The sequence below is a fragment of the Triticum aestivum genome, chromosome 7D (genome assembly GCF_018294505.1).
Source record: "Triticum aestivum cultivar Chinese Spring chromosome 7D, IWGSC CS RefSeq v2.1, whole genome shotgun sequence".
In the NCBI taxonomy this organism is placed as follows: Eukaryota; Viridiplantae; Streptophyta; class Magnoliopsida; order Poales; family Poaceae; genus Triticum; species Triticum aestivum.
This window is the reverse complement of record NC_057814.1, coordinates 35,714,936-35,721,785: the sequence shown is the minus strand read 5'-3', so window position 1 is coordinate 35,721,785 and position 6,850 is coordinate 35,714,936. Positions and strand designations below refer to the sequence as shown.

General features: G+C 55.2%; 1 pseudogene; it reads right to left on the bottom strand.

Moving 5' to 3' along the window:
• Positions 1 to 2,095: 2,095 nt before the first annotated feature.
• Positions 2,096 to 5,255, bottom strand: LOC123169083 (tricin synthase 1-like; annotated as a pseudogene).
• Positions 5,256 to 6,850: the final 1,595 nt, after the last annotated feature.

Sequence of the window (6,850 nt, the reverse complement as noted above, 5' to 3'; positions counted from 1 at the left end):
CGTACCACCCCTCACCGGAAGATTTCGGTCTCTCGCCATCTCCATGGAAAGACCTCCTCCCTTGCACCACCGCATAAGTCATGCCCCCTTTTGCGCTCGACTCGGCCTGACTCATTCGAAATAGCCATTCCAGCGTTCCTAGCGAGCCAGACTCTTGGTTGATTTAAGGTTCATGCGCGTGTGAGCGAGGCCCTCGTGTGCGGTAGAAAACGGGTTTTTCTTACACCCAAGTCTGTTAGAGCATCTCCAGCCACGCCCCCAACAGGCCCCATTTTGTTGTCGGCGCTGAAAATTCGGCCCAGCCACACCCCCAGAAGCCCAATTTTCGCCGGCTCGGGCCAATTTGGCGCCGGCGGACCCAGGCCGAACCCGGCGCACTGGGGGCGTCTGGGAAACAGATTTTGGCGCGAACGGGAATGGGCTCGCCGAGTCAGCGGCTCGATGCCTTCGTCATCCTCATCGCCTTGGTTCCCGCAGGAATCAATGCCAAGGCTGCCGCGCTGCCGCGCCGGTCAACCTTCCATTGATGTCTCACGTGCGGCGCAGTGAAGGCGCCGCGACGCGCGTCCCGCTCGCTCCCGCCACGCGGCACCCCGCGCGCAGCTTCTCACCGCCCAACTTCGGCTATAAAAGCCGACCTCCCCGGCAGTGAACGCCACAGTCGCCATTCTCGCCACAACTCGCCATCTCTCGCCCCTCTCGCCACCGAAGCCCCTCTCTCCCACTCTTCCCCCGCCGATGAGCAATGGCCGAGCGTTACCCAGGCGACGCCGCGGCGGCGAACGGCTTCGGCCGACGCCCACGAGGACGAGGCGCGCCTGCTCTACGAGACCGACTACCCGGCGCCCCTGGACATGCGGGTGTCGGGCTCGTGGAGGCTGAGCGCTAGCGGCGTCCCGGTGCCCCCGGTGCCCACCGGTGCTGAACGGCGCGCCGAGATAGCGTGCATCCGTTAGTCGCTGTCGGAGGCGAAGCAGAACGAGCCGAGGTACATCGCCGACAGCCACACGCTGTGGACAATATACTTCGACTGCCAGCACACCGACCAGGTCGCCTCCGCAAACGGCGTCGTGCCCCGCGGTCGCCTCAACTCCGACGGGCGGCGCGAATGGTGGGGCGTGCCCGGCCGCACCCTTGAAGCCGTCCTCGACCACATCGAGGCCGGCAACACGCCGCGCCTCGAGTACCCGGTGCCCCTGTCCTTCTCTCGCCGGTGGTTCCTGGACGCCACAGCGAATGGAGACGGCGACCTCCGGTTCGCTTTCCTCCGGGTCGCCGGCGCTCCGCCCCGTCAAGCCGGAGCCGCAGGAGACGCCGCTTCGGCGCCCTCGTCATCAACGAGGGCGGCCGCCCCTCCCCTCGTTTCTTCCGCCTCGTCCGGCCGAAGACCAAGCCGGGGTTGCTCCCCGTGAAGAAGAAGCACGAGGAGATGGCCGCCGCCAACGAGACCGCCCTCAAGTGGGCGAAGGCGGACTACGTCCGCGAGCAGGTGGAGCGCCAGCGCCGGGCCTACGCGGAGATCAAAGCTCGGCGCCGCGGACGCGAAGAGGGCGGCGTCGTTGTCCTTGACAGCGACGATGAGGACACGCCCGGGCCGTCCAACCCCCGCGTGTCGGCGACCCTGGTCAGGGGTGCAGCAGGGACGGCGCTGGCGGGTCGCAGGGCAGTGGTGACTACACCCGGTTCTACATGCTCCTCGGCATGTAGAAGGCGGGCGGCGGCAGCGGCGTAGTAGGGCTAGGCGTAGTTGTTTTTAAATCATGTTTTTTTGTTTTTTGTACAAATTTGAATGAAATTGCCGAGTTTGTGTCGTGTTTGTGCCGATTTGGGGTGACCTGGGGCGGCGACTGGGAACACGTTCGCCCCTACGCTGAAATTAACGCCGGTTCGACCCCAGGCGGCGTTTTTTCGGCGTCCTATAGGACCGAACGGCTGGAGATGCTCTTAGGGGATGCAACATATCAAACGCATCCTTGAGTGTGTTTGTTTTGGTGCACCGCGTTTGAAAGTTGCCCTTAGAAAACAAGATACCTTTCACGCGAGGGATGCAAAAAGAAAAAGAAGCATTGACGTGATTCGATATGACGGGGTCCACTCTAAAGCAAAGATCGTCACAACGGTCAGAAACCAAGGTAATTAAGGACATAAATTGTGACGAAATGACACTACTGGCAGATATGCATCTGACACGGCTGGTAGATATGCATCTCACTTGACGCGGCGGCACAGCGTGACGCCGTCGGCGATGGGGACGATGCAGGCCTCGACGCGGTCGTCCGCCGCGACGGCGGCGTTGAACCCGACGAGGCTGTCCCGCACCAGCGGTCGTACTCGGAGCTGCCCGGCTTGTCACGGGGCATCGCCACGGAGCCGCCCCAGAGCGTGTTGTCGTAGGCGATGGCGGCGCCGACGCGCACCAGGCGCAGCAGCCGCTCGTGGTACCCCGCGTACTGCAGCTTGTCCGCGTCCGCGTACGCGAAGTCGAAGTGCCGGCCCTGGCGCCGCCGTCCTCGGACAGGATCTTGTCGAGCTCCGCGAGCCCGTCGCCCTCGCGGAAGTCCACCTTGTGCGCGACGCCGACCGGCCCAGCTCGTAGTACTCCCAGTTCGCATCGATCACCACCACCTGTACGTACGCTCCGGCTGGGTGAACTAGTGGTATATGTATGAAATGAAACAAAGAGACGACGGAGACGGACCTTGCCGCCGGCGGGGAGGGCGAGAGTGGTGGTGAGCAGTGAGAACATCTCTAGCTGCGCCCCCAACAGGCCCCCCCAAGCCATTTTTTCGGCGCTGGCGCCAAAAAAAGCCCCAATCGCGTCCCCAGGACGCTGAAAAGCGTTCGGCCCTTTTTTGGCCTGGCGGTCGCAGGTCGAACCCGGCGCACTGGGGGCCAATCGGGGGCTCCGGCGCAGGGGAAAAGCGCGGTTGGCCCACGCCATTAGGTGAAAAGTCAAAATTTTCTTCCCCGACTCGCCTCCCACCCCGCGCCCTCGGCCGCCACTAGCTATATCCCGGCGCCGCCCTTCACCGCTAGATAGCCAATCCCCGCCGGAAAAATAGCAGAGTTCGCCGAGGCAGCCCCTCCAACAGCAGCTGGGCGTTTTTGGCCGCCGTTTCCCGCCGCGGAGGGGCAGTTTAGCGGCGGGTACACGCCCACCGGGCGCAAGGTGTTCGGCGATTTGACTGCCTCGGTGATGGACTCGGATGACGAGGAAGCGCTCGGCGCGCTGCTGGAGGAGGAAGCCGAGGCCGACGTCCAGGAAGAAGAGCATCTCATGGTGCTCGCCGCCCTCGCCCAGCTGCTGGCGAGCAATGAAAAGCCGTGATGAGGTGGCTCGGCGCCGGGGCGGGTGAAAGCAAAGAACCGGCATCGTCTCGAAGGTTCCTCAGGATTGTGAATTCCATCCGGGAGTTCGACGGATACTTCAACTGCAAGATGGATTGCACCGGCAAACTTGGATTCACCTCGATCCAGAAGTGCACGACAGCGATGAGGATGCTTGCATACGGAGCTCCCGGTGATTCACTCAACGACTATGGGCGCATGGCCGAGTCCACTAGCATAGAGTGTTTCTACAAGTTCTGCAGGGCAGTGGTGGCAGTGTTTGGACCGCAATACTTGAGAACACCCAATGCGGAAGACAATGCTCGGATCCTAGCACAGAATGCAGCAAGAGGATTTCCTGGGATGCTTGGAAGCATCGACTGCATGCATTGGAAATGGAAGAATTGCCCTTTGCTTGGCAGGGGATGTACAAAGGCGTCAAAGGCGGTTGTAGTGTGGTACTTGAGGCGGTGGCCACATAGGACCTCTCGATTTGGCACTCCTTCTTTGGTATGCCAGGAACTCACAATGACATCAACGTGCTGCAGTGCTCCCCTGTCTTTGCCAAGCTTGTTGAAGGTCATTCTCCTCCGGTGAACTTCGAGATCAATGGGCGGCACTACAACAAGGGGTACTACCTAGCTGATGGCATCTATCCGAGATGGTCTACATTTGTAAAGACTATCTCAAACGCTGTGCTAGGAGGCAAGAAGTCCCACTTTGCCAAGGTGCAGAAGGCTTGCCGGAAGGATGTCGAGCGAGCATTTGGTGTGCTCCAATCTCGATTTGCTGTTGTCCGGTACCCTGCTCAGACCTGGTCGAAATATCAAATGTGGGAGATCATGACTTGTTGTGTCATCTTGCACAACATGATCATCGAGAGCGAGCAAGAAGACCCAGTGTTTGACACTGAACCATACTACAGGCAGGGTCCTCTAGCCGAAGTTGATCACCAGCTACCGGCAACCTGAACTGCCTACCTCAGTATGCGTCAGGAGATCCGAGACCCACAGGTGCATCATCAGCTGCAGCAGGATCTGGTGGAGCACCTATGGAGGCTCAAGGGCGACGCCGGGCACGACGTGTGATGAAATATGAGTTTTTATTTGTTGAACTATATTATCTGTATTGAACTATTTGTTGTTGTACTATTTTGTTAACTATTTGATTTTCTGTGATGAACTATGTGATAAAAAATATTTATGTTTATAATTCAACGCCGAGCCACGGTGAACCACGCTGAATATGGGCCTATTCTCGCCCATATGGGCCCTTTATTCGCCGAAAGTGGGCCGAAAAGTGGGCCTATATCAGCGTCTGGGGACGACGGCTGGACGCAAAACCACCCCCAGCGCCGATTGTATCGTCGGCTCGTCCCCAGAGGACGATTTTTATGCGTCCTGGGGGGGAACGAACGGCTGGATATGCGCTGAGTATCCAGTGAACACGGCGACCTCGACTGTGTTGCTGGCGCCGATCATCTTGAGCAGGACGGAGAAGAACCGCATCTGATCCGGCGACGAGCCCATGAAGGGCCTGGAGAGGCCAGCAAGAACACAACGTAAACAGATCGAGCTTACGTCGTCGTCGTACTTGCGTGCTGCTGCGTGATGAGGCGGAGCTCGCGCAGGCGCTCGTGTTCCCGCGGGTACACCGTCGTCTCCAGCACGTACTGCATATGTGGTGTGGGGTGCAAAATTAGTAATCTACTTGGGAGACATCGATCATGCATGTGGCCGACATAGTTAGTAGTAGTAGCTGATCGATGTGGTGGTATGCGTGTGTACCTCCAGAATCGAGTCGTCCGCCAGGAGGGTGTTGCTGTCCGGACGGTAGGTCGCCATGGATCACTCTCAAGCTCTCTGTGAGTGTGTCTAGTCTAGACTCTCCTCCTCCTCCTCCCCCTCTCTCTCTCTCCCTCTCTAAATATGCCATTGGGGGTCGACAAAGTCTAACGTGTCCCATCCCGGCATCACAAACTTGTCAAGGAAACAACAGTGGAGTGGTTGGGGTGTGACGGGTTACCAATGAATGGGATCGAGGTGTTCCTCTCGCTTCAAAACTCCTACTGTACAACTTTCGAATTCTTCTCCGTGTCATTAGAGTGGGACTTCCATACTAATTGCTACCTCAGCAATACTTATATTCGACTTATTTCTCAAAAACAAAATATTCTGCATTCTTATATCGGCAATATTTTTACCTTGAATCTATTAGCATGTATATGACCCTTTTCTTTATACCAAAATCATTCCATAATTGCAAGACGTGCATTGCACGTGCATAAATACCAGTATATTGAGGGAATAACTTAATTATATTGGAGGTCCCACCTAAGTCCTACTCCCTCCGTTCCAAAATAGATGACCCAACTTTGTACTAACTTAGTACAAAGTTGGGTCATCTATTTTGGAACGGAGGGAGTACATGGCATCCGTATGGACAGTCAACGCAAGTCTTTACGATCAACGAGTCAAAGAAATGCAACTAAAAAATAAAGTGAAAGAAAGGAGAGAAAAATAAAAGACCAAGTTGAAGATGATGGCAAATAAGAAAAGAAGCGCAAACCCAAGAAGAAAGCATCCAGAAGGTAGATGGAATTCTCACTCACATTTCCTCCTAGCCCACTAGAAACCCATAGACTCCGAAAGACCGGAGATTATCTCATTCTACCCTTTCAACATCTCATCAAGGATTGTCTTGCTCATGTATCAAGGCCCCCTAAGCCATAGGTAGCTCCCACGAGCATGTAAACCACTCACTCTCACTTGAGCAAACTCAACTAGAGTTCGAAGGGGGGGGGGGGTCAATATTTGAAGTCTGGGGGACCTTGTCAAGCTCGGATCGTCGGAATTTGTGGGACTTTGTAGGCAGGGAGAATCCCTTACTAGTTCTTAAGAGCATATTCGGGGACGGGAATGGCGTTTTGGTTCCGGGAGCATTTTGCTCTTGTGATGAACAGTAAATTCAAAACCAATAGCAAATAAATAAATAAAAACAGATTTCTCTGTGCACATGTTCGTCTTAGACTCTTAGTATTCAAAGCATGCATGTCTATTTTCATGCGAAACGGGGTAGTATTGTCTCGTCAATGGAAAACACAAACTTAAGTAGTCAAGAAATGTCAAAAAAATGTCGTCCAACTTACTTTGCAAGATCTAAATGCTTGAGCATTGCATCTAAACAATTGTTGATAACAATTTCACATGAATATGTACATGTCTAAATTATTTTGCATTTTTTGCATTTGGAATAATATTTTTGGTGGCCAGGAGCAAATGTTCTCGAAAGCCAAATTGTCTATCAGGGGATCTCCTATTGATGCTCTTTACCTCAAGTAGGATGGTTGCCACACAAGGAGCATCTTGGGTGGCCGCCCATGATACGAAGGCTTCTGTAGTGAACATCTTCTCAAATTTGAGAACATTTTTTCAACGAGTATCTTTCACGGGCTATAGGAGGTAGGTATTGTACTCTCAGCCCAGAGTCCACTATATTGTATGAGAATTCCCAATAAACTCCG